This window comes from Pelobates fuscus, chromosome 9 (assembly GCF_036172605.1).
Source record: "Pelobates fuscus isolate aPelFus1 chromosome 9, aPelFus1.pri, whole genome shotgun sequence".
NCBI lineage: Eukaryota > Metazoa > Chordata > Amphibia > Anura > Pelobatidae > Pelobates > Pelobates fuscus.
The window spans coordinates 110,396,525-110,410,143 of NC_086325.1; the positions used below are offsets into that span (position 1 = coordinate 110,396,525).

At 37.5% G+C, this 13,619-nt stretch overlaps 1 protein-coding gene across 1 annotated transcript in view; it reads left to right on the plus strand.

Moving 5' to 3' along the window:
- Positions 1-13,619, plus strand: part of NR6A1 (nuclear receptor subfamily 6 group A member 1) — a 285,548-nt gene that overhangs the window by 210,428 nt on the left and 61,501 nt on the right. The gene's annotated exons all lie outside the window — the stretch shown is intronic.

Consider the following 13,619-nt stretch of genomic DNA (forward strand, 5'->3'; position numbering starts at 1 on the left):
TTCAGCACACTGATGCCTGTGCAGGAAGTCCCTACTGCTGGGGGGGGTTGGGTGCTGCACAGTATGTGCTGGAGGGGGGGAAGTGGATTTTAGCATCTGTAAAGGATCAATAAGTGACAAGACCCCTTCAGCCTTTTGTGCTTACCTATTTAATTGGGTGTAATCATTTTCCAGGGTTACAAGCTGAAGGGTCAAAAATCAAACTGGACCATTTGCATTAACTGATGGCACGAAGTGTTGTTGAGAGTCTGTGTTGATATCTGTCATGGACTCTGTTTTGATATAACTGTGAAAGGTGATTAATAGGTTTATTCTGACGCTGCTTCTGGCACAGTGACAGGGAGTCCTGCTGCTTTTAATAAAAGGGATCTTTATAAAGTATAAAGCACAACAATATTATTAATTCACGTTTACCATAGACACCTGGCGCCAATAAGTGTGCGTTTTTGTTACACAAGTACACACGGGCAAAATGATTTGCAATATCCACAAGTTACGTAGGTAAACATAATACACTATAGAATTTCATGTCACTAAAATATGCAAGTCATGCTTTCAGTTATGAATGTGACTGAATGTACCCCACTGTAGGCTGACATGCAATGTTGCAGTTTTTGTGGGACCTTCGTGTTAAATGAACAAGACAGATATATTTACTACAATGTACAGTGGAACCTTGGAACTCAAACTCAAAGGACCACTATCGGCACCCAGACAACTTCAGCTCAATGAAGTGGTCTGGGTGCCAGGTCCCTCTATTTTTAACCCTGCAGCTGAAAACACAGCAGTTTCAGAGAAACTGCTATGTTTCACTGAGGGTTAATCTAGCCTCTAGTGGCTGTCTCACTGAAAGCCGCTAGAGGCGCTTTGGCGCTTCTCACTGTGAAAATCACAGTGAGAAGACGCTGGACGTCCTTTGGAAAGCATTGAGAAATGCTTTCCTTTGGGCAGTTTGAATGCGTGAGCGGCTCTTGCCGCGCATGCGCATTCAGCGCTGACGTTGGCAGAGGGAGGAGAGATCCCCAGCGCCGAGGGAGCCCGGCGCTGGAGAAAGGCAAGTGTTTAACCCCTTCAGCCCAGCGGGAGTGGGACCCTGAGGGTGGGGGGGAACCTAAAGACCCTATTGTGCCAGGAAAATGAGTTTGTTTTCCTGTCACTATAGTGGTCCTTTAATCTGTTCCAGAAGGCTGTTTGAGAACCAATTTGTTTGAAAATCGAATCATAATTTCCTATAAGAATGAATATAAATTAGATTAATCTGTTCCAGACCCCCAAAATTACAGCATTTGAACACAAATGTTACAATTTAAAAACACCTTAAATGCATACAATCATACAGAAAACAAATAAACACAATGTAAATGAAATTAAAATGTATCTTCACTTTACCTGTCAACTCTGTTTGCTGACAGAATGGAGCTGTTTGTTCACAGAATAGAGCTCTGTTCGCTTTATCTAGTGCCAGAAGGCCGATGCATCATACCAATAAGGTTCCAAAGCGGTAGCAACGAGGTTAAGGAAAATGTGTAGCAGGCCAACGCTGCCAGGATTAAAAAGGTGATTTTACTCACTTTTTATCCCTTGCAGTGCTGGTCTCTGACGTTTCTCTGTGCGTCTATGGCTGAGCTAATTGATTGATGATCTCATCCAATGCTTTCCCATATGGAGGCATTGAAAGCTGGTGCTCTTGCACAGCAAAAAAAATGCCACGCTGTGCAAATTTGATGGTCCAACCCAATAACCTGGCACTAACCTGGCTCAGGCACTAGAATTAGTTTAACCTGAGTTGTCTGGTTACAATTAAATGTCTGTTAGTCCACCTTTTGTACAGCGCTACGGAATCTGATGGCGCTATATAAATAAAAAAATAATAATAAATAATAACCCTGCAATGTAAACATTCCTATTCTGGCAGGATTAAAACAGGGGTGAGACATGGCACCCAGACCCCTTATTACGAGATGAAGTGGTCTGGGTGCCTTTTGTGTTCCTCTAAGGGTGAGTTCATAATAAAATTGCAAAACAGCAGAAATAGAACATTTCCTGGATTATTTTTATTCTTTCTGTTTTATCTTTGCTTTTACAAATCTCTTCTTAACTAGGGTCATTTTACCACATTGCATAGTAGAGTGAATAAAACCCATTAGAGGTTGGAGGCCATAGAGCCAATATATGGTAACAAATGTAAGACTACTTTGGGTTATTTGCCAATATCGTAATTGTGAAGGAAATAGTATTGTAAACTTTAATCCAAAATAGCAGAGTAAGATGTATATTTTGTTCCCATCTCTGTTTTTTGCTACAATTTGCAATTCCATTTCCTATTCTCTACAATTTGCATATTATTTAAAAACAACATATGTGTGCACTGGGAAGTTCAAAGCACTTGGGTAACACAAAATTGTGTTTCTTTTGGGACCTCTGAAATTATGTAGACTCTCGTATCAGTTTGGTAGCACGTAAAGAGTCTGACAAATCGTCTTATTCTCCAATGATTAGAGCCTTCAGTCATCATGTGCATGGTGTCCTCTCACACCTTTAAGAAACATGAAGAAATAATTAGGAATTGAGATTTTCTTGTGAAGTCTTATGTAAAGGGGGATTCATCATTTTTTTTTTTGTCAAATTGATTTTAAACGTTTTGACTTAACATTGTGAGATTGGTTTCCTAGCTTTCTAGCTCCATAATCATTAAAATAGGCTCTGATGGTTATCGGGCTTGAAGTATTGGATAATGTTGCATTGGGTTGGTTTGATGTATTTTATAAAGTGACTTTGCATTTCTAAAAAAATATTTTATAAAATGTTTAATTGTTTTATACATCAGTCTTGATTAATTTTGGGAAATACACCTTTAAGTTTTTTGCAGTCGTGGTATATGCGCATATTAATTATATTATGACATTCTCAAATCATGCAATGTAAGTAAAAAAAAAAAAGTTAAATCCTTTCTGTTTTCTAGCACAGCTGCAAAATATTTATTTTAAACTTAGATTTAACACATAAGGGGCCAGATTTGTTGTGACTATGCTTTTGCTGGATACAGAACCTTGAGGATAAAACCAGAGGCTATTATAATGTAATATAACTTATAATGTCTAACCCCACAGATGGATAAGGTTAATAAATTAAATTAATAACTTAAAGAGGAAAGTTTGCTTTCTAAAATGTGACAGCATTTACTAGGGTTAATAAAGCAGCAGAGGTAAATAAACAGCTTGCTTACCTCCACTGCACTTATGTGTTTTGGGGGCCTCATGGTCCCTTGGCGTGTACTTGGGTATCTAACATAGAAATTACATACATGCGATTGGAATTCACTCTTGCAGCGACATACAGATGCATGCGCTGTGCATACAGCTCTTCTAGATTTAGCTAATTTACACATTATGCCCAGCCAGGTAAAGAACGCACATTTTAATAAAACTTATCACACCCAATAGCTAACTTTTAGTTAGAGATCAAGTGACGTTCCTCTTCCTCAATAACAGAAAAATGTAAGCCAAGTTAAGCAGGCAGCTAATTCAGTAACTAGCTAATAAGACAAATGTGTTAAAGTGATGTAATAGTGCAAATAATCACAATGATATTATGTATATAACTTATAACACATAAATAAATACATATGTATATATATGTAAAATTAGTGGTGGAATTGTCAGGGTAGTGAAACACATTTGTGTAAAAGATCCATACCGCTCAAACAGGTTTCTTAAATATCTGTGGAAACCGTAGAAGTCATAAAATCCACTTTACTTATTGTACAACAAAATATTTAGCAACCAGTAAATTATAGTCCTGGCTATGGCTATGGCTTTTGTAACTGCTGTTGGAATGTGTCAATTCAGATTGGAGATTTAATTGTTATCTAAACCTGACGCTACAAAGTTTTGCCCCACAGGTTTTTGTAATTTCAATTGTGTTTTTTGTTTTTTTCTCCTTCGTTCAACAGTTTAGACCTACGGATAAGAGCATGCAAGACAATTTAAGATAGACAAAGAGTAAGGTTTTGGTCAATATTTAGGCTCATATCTTAATGGGAACTTTCAGAGAATGTGTATATTTATACTGCTGAGGTCACCTTACAATATATATTGTATGAGAATGTGGATGAAACCCCACCATGACCTTTGAAAACAATGCCCCCTTTAATGTGTGGTGGGGGAGGGTTTACAGAGGGAGAGGCCATAAAATTCTACAGGGTTCAAGATGAGGTTGAGTTGCCAGCTTTGTCATTTTCACACACTGCAACTCTGTTTGCTTTAGCAGTTGTTCTCTAAAGGCATAGATTAGCTGGGACAGAACCGAGAGACCAAAAAAATAAATAAAATAAATATATGTGTGTGTATGTGTGTGTGTGTGTGTATATATATATATATATATATATATATATATATACACACACACACACACACAACAACCTCCATATATACAACCTCTGCTTGTGGTCACCGCATGTTGGTGTTATAATTCACTTTTTAAAAAGGGTGGTTGGAGTTCTAACTCTCTTTTTTTCCTCCCTTTCCGATATGTGGGAATTAAGTATTTTGAGATTTATGGTTTATTAACTACTTCAGTGCTGAAGGCTTAAAGGGTTATTCTAATCCTTTATAAGACGCGTTTTATTTTCATACAAATGCCCTCTTTGGCGTTAGTAAGCAGGTACCCCCCCACCCCCCCTTAAAATCCCCAAAAAAGCATTACACCTACCTGAAATCCAACACCGTGCGAGGCTTCCCATGCCCTGTCCAACATCACAGCCTCTCAGGGATCCCCTTCAGCATTTGATTAGACCATGGGACTGTTTGATTTAGATTGTTTGATTAGAGCAAGGGTTCCCTATTGAGGTGCACTGCCTGCAAGCGAGGAAATCATTACATCTTTTTCCAGAACACTGACAACAGAAGTGCATTTTTTTGCACAGAACTGATATTGGGCAGACAAGAAAGCATGCCATGTGTGCACAAAAGTGATTATAAATTGCTTCCAAGCAGAAATGCTGCACATATAGACTCCAACAACCATGACCACTTTAAATTAACATAGAGAGTAACATAGGGTTAAACCTGCCTGCCGTTTGTGACACTGCCAATCCAGTTCATGGCACAATGCTTAAATGTTAATCAATAAAATATTAGTCAATATTTTTCTTTCATAAGTCATTCCCTCACCTAAAAGTTACATCAGAATAAAGCAGGCCTATAAACATTCAGTGAAAGGTGATACAAAACTTTTACATTTGACAATAACTGATGCATATGGTAGAGGAGGAAAAGCATGTTCCTAGAGTCTAGATTTATTTAAGGACTCTGTGCTTAAAATGAATACAATTTCATACAGGTACATACAACCAGATATGAAGAGTCAGCATGTTTCAGCACTTATCATGGTTGCCTTTCATCAGCTGTTTTGATGAGTAAAGTCTAATTTATCACTGCAATCAACAGAAACAGCTATTGTGGCGACATCTTTAAAGGCGCTCTCTAAGCACCAAAACGACTGCCTCTTTTTGTTTTCGTGATGTTGCAAAAGAGTTTTTGGGTGCAGCCTCTCTAAGTCCGGTCAAACTTTTATGAAGCAGTTTGACAAACAATAAAAGAACAAGGTTCTTCCGGTACCCAAACTATGGCTATTCTGCTGCCAATATGATAATGTCAGTGGTTAAATGTAAGACATTTCCCCTGCTCTTGCAATTCAACCATTAATGTGTTTCTACATTTAATGGTTGAATTGTGCAAAAAAAAAACAAAAAAAAAAACATATATAATATAACTGTATACATTCGAAATAATAGATATATTACATTAATATTTTTCTCTGTGGGAATCTATGTGTTTAATTAGGCGTAATGCTTTAAGTTATTATTGGTCTTTCCTCAGCTGATTCTAAGGCAGTCTTACACTATGGTTGTTGATTAAATGATATACATATTTATATATAATGATATATAGTAAGTGTGCGTGCACTTAATATAAGAGTGAAATTATGGTTGAACAGACCTATAGCTCAAATTCCAGGTTTTGTTTTGATTCAGAATTTGTATAGTTGCCTCCGTCCTTAAAGGTTTAATATGTATTGTGAGTTGCTTATTTTGTTCTTATCACATCCTGCAGTAACCAGTTTTCGAAGTTATTGATTTATTTGGTGTCTTCTCATTTGTGTTGAAAGAACCCAATTGATTGTAAACACATGATCTTCTAGTAAACTCCTTCCCATATATCTGTGTTCCCATTGCTTATTCTATATTTATGATTTTCATTTGTATCCCAAAAATTGTTCTTTTATTGCAGGTCAAAACAGTGGTCTGATTTTGCACTGGGTTATTGCAGTCTTTCATTCTTTGTTAATAGTAACATCCTAGGGTAATTGTTACCTAGATCAATAGCACTCATTTTAAGTAATTTTGTTTGTCATTTTAAAATTGTATAGATTGTTAGCCGGTGTCTCTATAGAGTTTCCTTTAAGGATAGTACTTATTATAAATTAGTTTATCTTAATATGCATTTCTGTTAGATGACATACCAGTTTGTTAAATCTTTTGTTTGCAAAATGACCAAAAAGTACAGAGAGGAAAAATTCATACCTAACCTTTCTGACACATTTCTCTCAGACATGTAAAATGAGCAGCTTCAAACTTCAAGGTTAAAAGAGGTGGATTACATCTTAAGAAGGCAAGGGGGGCATCGAAAGGTCAATGGTAAAACAGCCTTCCTTATCCAACACTGTGCTATATAATACAAGGCACCCCCATTAATATGCAAAGAAAGAGAGAGCAGGGTCAGAAGTCAGGAAATCAATGGGGCCTTGGGAGTCCTTAATAGGGTCAGCTAGAATTCCTACAGGGTCTTGTAAAAATACAGAGATTGTTTTCCTCCAGTTTTCTCTTGTCACAGAATTATAAGGCCCTGGCTGTACAGAACATGAAGTAGAACATTTTGAATGCAAACAAGAGCAACTTTTTTAAATGCATACCCATACAAACTCTTTCCACTTACAGTTTTGAGAAATATCTGCTGTGCTATTGCTGTAACTAAAGTGAAAAAAAGTAGTGGCAGCAAAAATGGTATCATATAAAATATATACAAATATTACAAAGTTAAGATATTTCATAATGTTAAATTAAACGGTTAATATTCAATTATCACAAAACCTTATCCAACTATATTAAACCGAGGCCTTAGTACCTTGTATAATAAAGATGTAAATTCTATCTCTCGGGTCATGGGCAGGGTCCTTGGTTACGTCTGTATTAGTTTGTCTCTTTTTTCCAAATACACAGTAATGCCGAATATGTGGATGTTTTATAAATAACAGTAATAATAAGTTACTGTCGTGAAGGTAATGCAAAAAGATTCCTGGAATATGTATGTGGTCTTTGACAGCAATTTTGGCTGAAATGTATTTGTTTATGCTCACCAAACAACGAACAGACAAAAAGCTACATATCTATTGAATAGGTATTCTACTAACTTTGTTGAAAAAAATAATGCAAAATCACTATTGCTTCACATTTTTCTCATTAAATAGCTGTGGCAATTGGTATCCTTGACCAATTTGGTTGAATTTTAAAATCATTATTTTGATTAATCTTGATTAATCTGTGTAACAGATTTAATATGGCAAAGTAGTCTGAAGGCCTAGTCTAGTATTTATTGCAGTGAGCGTAAAAATATTCTTCTGTAATAAATGTGAATTGTTTTGAACAATTTGTATCGCTGTGAAAATATGAAATGCATTGTATTACCTCTTCCCTTCGATCAAAAATCAACACCTATAAATCTCAGTAAATAGTTGTGTAATCGGCTATATGGCAGAAAGATACAGCACCAATTATTTTAGTTAATAAAAACTACATTAACGGGGTAAAAAAAAAAAAGCGTAATTTACAATTGTTTTCACATTTTATAAGGCGAAAAAGCACTAATCTGGTCAACCAGTGTAAAGCCCATCCTCTCTCCCCTGGCGGTCAATCAGCTAACTGGTCTTGTTGCTTCCTGGTTGTTTTGCTCAGTGGAGCTAAACTCAAGAACAGTGGTGTATTTTGGTTTGGTGCTGCACTAGGCATGACAGATCTTGGGCACCCCCTAATTTAAATTTACCTGCCCCTTCCTGCAAAGACCACACCTCTTCCTATTAACTAACACACCTTTTGACTGACAGACACACTCACGGACCAGCACACACTCTCAGATACACTGACATACACACACACTCACTGAGTTGACACAATCTGACAGACACAATCATTCAGACACGCACTGACAGATGCACACATTCGTTGACAGACACGCACAATCACTTAGACACACATATTCACTGAACACACATACTCACATTCACTGACACACACTGACAGATATACACACACACACATTCACTGACAGACAGACACACACTCACACAATGACACGCACACATTCACTGGCAGACACACACACACTCAGTGACACATACACTCACTCACATTTACTGACACACACACTCACATTCACTGACAAACACACTGTGTTAATATTTACTGACAAACACACACACACACTTACCCCCCAACACTCACAATTATTATTATTTTTAATTTAAATCCACTCAGCCTCCCTACTTTTGGGAGAGCTGGGTGGATTATTTATCTGGGGTCCAGTTGGGCAGCTGGCAGACATGCGGGCGGGCGGCCAAAGTAGGCAACGAGGGACCTGTGATCTCCCTGCTCAACTCCCTTGTGCGCTGCATAGTGATGCCTGGAGCCGGAGTGACATCATATTCCGGCTCCCGGCATCAATGCGGGTCGCGTGAGGGAGCTGAGCAGGAAGAGCTCAAGGGGAAGAGCTCCCTCGCCACCCGCCCGGAAATCAAATGACTGCCTGCCCCGGGTAGGGCCGCAAAAGTGGCCAGTTGGCCATCTCTTTTGCCCCCATAAAACGAGGCTAACAAGGCATTAGCCAGGAAGTTTGGGGGCGGTGGTTTTTGCCGCCCCCTGGAAAGTTGAGCTGCATTGGAATGCCTGTGATTGGCAGCCACAGAAAGTCTGAGCTGGGGAAGAAGGGGGAGGGTTTGCAAGGTAGTAGACAAGAAACTTCAGGTTTTGTATGCTTTGTTTATATATACCCCCCAATAAAAAAATTTCATAATTAAGTGCACGCAAGTTTTTATTTGAGGTATATTTACTTATTCTGTATTTGGGCAATGGTGTGTCCCTTTAATGAATGAAATGAACTGTGACTGAAAACAGGCAAATATGACATTCACATTTTTCAAAATTAAGTTGACCTTTTGCTTTGAACAATTATATTCTAACCATTATAAAAAGTGACACCAATTTTGTTAGTGGATTAAGTACTCTCTCAGAGAGTACTTTTGTACATCTTACATTTTGAATTCACAATAAGTGAAAAAACATTTCACCTTCCCCAATTTCTTACAATGATATGAACATTAACACTCAGAGCTTTACATCCCAGCCCACATTTATATGGATTTAATTGAGTGTGGTATACATTTTGCTGAAATAATTAATTCAAGTACAGTACAAGAATTACATTTTCTACTCAACAGTCTGCTATATGTCAAATTCTTAAATTTGAATCAAGAACCAACAGCAGATCACATTATTTCAATAGTCACATTGGCACACAGCTGGATAATTCCTATAGCTTGACATATGTTGGTCCTTTAATGATTAGTTTAAGATTACCGAGATATATTTGATAGTCGCGGATCACTCATACCGTGAGAGCGACAACGCACTAAATATATCCACATAGTGATCTGTTATTTGTAGTAGCTCACCTCTTTTGTACCCATTTGAAATACTGAATCATACTAAAATGGTGGTCAAAGGAGAGATGTATTTCATTTTCTCCTGTGCATTGCTGCTCTGTGCTGATAAAAAAAGATATGTATACATATACAGGACTGGAGGTCCTGTTTGGGCAGGGCCATCTTCATCTACCATTCCAAATATGTCAAATGTGTTTTGTTAGAATTAGTTGTCTATTATTATTATTGCCATTTATATAGCGCCAACAGATTCCGTAGCTCTTTACAATATTAGGAGACGGGATTTAACTATAAATATGACAATTACCAATAAACTTACGGGAACAATAGGTTGAAGAGGACCCTGCTCAATCGAGCTTACATTCTATAGGAGGTGGGGTGTAAAACACATTAGGACAGGTTTTTCTATTGTACTGTGCTGTGGAATATGTTGTCACTATATACCTTTCGTTTTTGTTTGTTTGGTTCTGGTAACTTCCTGCCATTCACTAGTGTTACATTTCAGACATTATACATATTTTCAAGTACTTTTGAGGATTTCCTGTTTGTGATTTTGGATTCTAAAGTGATTTAAAGATTTGGTTTAGTTCCAGTGAGGATTTTGGAGGGACCAATGGGATAAACTTAAGCTTGGAGGTTTTCTTTTTATATAATATATATTGTAATACCTTTGGAAACATGTTTTTATTTTTGTAACTTTCTTTTTATTATTCAAAAGAAAAAAAAAATTCAGTTGGGCATTGGTAGGACTCACTGGTCCCCAAACAGTTGGCACCACCGTGGGACACGCAAATGCATGAATCTTGCATTACAGTGTAACAAGATTATATAGCATCGCCAATATCTCAAGTGGTCCCAATTCTGTGCTGCAGGTATAGTAAAAACAGGTAGGGTATCTAGCAGTCCAGCAGTACAAAATAAACAATTTAACAAACTAAAACTCATGAGTCTCGGGCTCCCCACACAGTCCAGGGCCCCCACCCCAAGCACCCCCACAATGGAGGTTTTCTTTTATTGGCTGGTACCTTTGCCTTATAAAGTGAGTGAAGATGCTAGAGATTATGGCATATCCAGAGTTTTTTATTGGTATGCACAGTGGTTGGCAGGGGAGCAGGAAACCGTGCTTTCTAGCACTAGGATTAAGACTTGCTGCTGGGATCTGGGCCCCCTCATTTTTTTCTCAATTTCTTTTATAGCTTCTCTATTAGCTATTATTGTATCCAATTAGAGAATATCTGTTTATTTTTGTATTGCTTTTGTCAATAGTTTATTATCTCTAATGTGTTTCTGTCACTCTTCTTTTCACCATTTGTTTTCTTCCCAGTTAAGCCCGACCACATCGGTATTTTTAAGTATCAATTATTTTTCATAATTCCTACACTGTTAAAAGATTGGTTGGTGTCTTCTTGAACTGATAGGACTTGAGAAAAGACTAAAGGAAAAATAAAGACAAATCATTTAAACTGAAACAAGACCTACATTTTTTTTTTTTAAATCAGATAAAGCGGGTTGGGGATTAGAATAATTCAGGGTTACAAAGCAGGCAGCAGGAATTGAGGATTGTTGTAAGTCAGATGTTCAAACAGATTAGCAGAGCTGTTTCAGTGATATGCTACAACATTCCTGTTTGGACAACTGCCAGCCTCAAACAACCTCCCCAAGAGGCCATAAATAATATCTGTTTAATTGAGATTCACATACCACCAATCTTACATCCTTAAAAAAAAAAAAAATACTGTAAAGGAGAATGAAAGTCTTCATCTGATCACATAAAACCACAACAGATTAGTTTACTTTTGAAAAATAAAATTCATAAATCAATGGTTTGGTTTATTGCAAAAACCTTATAAAACCTTATTTTTATGTAATTGGTACATGGTCCCCATTTTTTTTAATTGTTTCAAAATTAAAGAAATAAAAACTCTAGACAGTGGATATCTTCTGATACAAACATTAATTATTTGGGTGAAAAATATGGTTAAGAATTAGCTAGAAAGAAGGTATTATATTTTTTTAAAGAAAAATTTCCACTTTCTGTTTGATATCTTTTTATAACCATCAGAAATCATAATGGATAGTTTGAAATTTTCTACTATTTAATTTAATTTAATTTAATTAATTAATTAAATTAATTAATTCAGTTGTACATTTTAAACCTGTGATGTTAAAGGAGCACCCTTGAAACCATAACCACTTCATTGTATTGTGGCTGAGCTGAGCTAGGCGTAGGAAGTGGTGCCCAGCGCCACTGCACTCCTGGAACCATAACCACTACAGTGTCTGCATAGAGTGTACCTTTAATTCACTTTACATAAGTGTCCTATCTTGTCTCTGTATTTGCACATTTCTGGGCACTGTTACAGCCATGCGTCTCTGTTTACCACACATAGGTTAGTGCAGTGAGATCTTCAGCGTAAAAATCATGTTTAGTTCCCTCTCTATTCATGTTGTATAGAGCCATGTTTAAAGGGACACTGTAGATACCCAGACCACTTCAGTTCATTGAAGTAGCCTGGGTTCTCTCTCCCTTTTGCACTTAGTGCTGCAATGTAAAACATTGCAGTTCCAGAGAACTGCAATGTTTACATTGCCGCTATAAGTCTGCCCTCTGTGGCTGTCTAACAGACAGCTAGTAGAGGGCTTCCAGAATCCACATGGACTTTCGGTCCGTTATCTGACGCATGGACATCCTCACGGACCTCCGACGTCAGATTTTCCTTATAGGAAAGCATTGGGGAGGTCTAATGTGCGCGCGGCCATTGCATGCGTATTAGGTCTTCCCTGCCGGCTGACGGGGGTGGTGGAGGAACATGGGCAGAGCCTGACCCAGCACCAAGGGACATCAGCGCTGGATTTAGGTAAGTGGCTTAAGGGGTTTTAACCCCTTCAGCCCCGTGGGAGGGGGACTCCGACTCCAGGAGCCTATAGTGCCAGGAAAACGGGTTTGTTTTCCTGGCACTATAGGATCCCTTTAATTCTTTATCTTGCAACCTAATTATAAGACATGTAATTAATTTATTATTTTTCACCTTAATATATGTGTATATTCATGTTATTTCAACCCATTACCTTTCCTTATTCTGTTTATTTCTACATTATTGTTTTTTTTTTTTTAATGAAGGGTTATTGTATATAGTTATGAATGTGTTACATACGACATGTGTATTTAATGTACTGAACTACCACTGCAATACAAATAAAACCGTAATCTCCATTATAAAGATACATTGCCTCTATCTATCAATTGATCGATCTTTCGCTCTCTATCTTTAGTATTTTGTTTCTCAAGGAACAATTCTCTTTGTGTTTGTGCTGTCATTAATCTGAATCTTACTCCATAAATAAATCCTCCACCTGTGGTTTACACCAACAAATGCTATATATCTCCTCAGCCAAGTTAGAGTTTGGTTTACAGACTAAGACAAAAGCCAAATCTTCTTTCCTTTTCCACTAGGGTTGCATCTATTCCATTCATTAATTTGTTCTGGGCTTAGGAAGTAAAGTGATGACCCCTTTTTTCCTTGACCCCTTAGCTCTATTCATGCTTTATGGTAGACAAGCTGCTATCCCCATCGGTACAGTAGCTGTGTGAATAGCAGTTCCCCTGGAATGCCCAGCTTTTGAATCCCTTGCATTGTGAGGTCTCTGCTCCTCCCTTGATATAAATAGCTCAGGATGACAGGTCTGTGACATATCTATGCCTTAAAAGGAATTCCTAAAACCCTTCCTTTCCCTTCTAAGCAAATTCAAAATGTACACAAAATTCAGTGAATCTCTATTTACTCTCCTAGGAAAGGTACTCAGTATGTGGGAATTTCTCCTCGAACAAAACGTTTATCTCACTA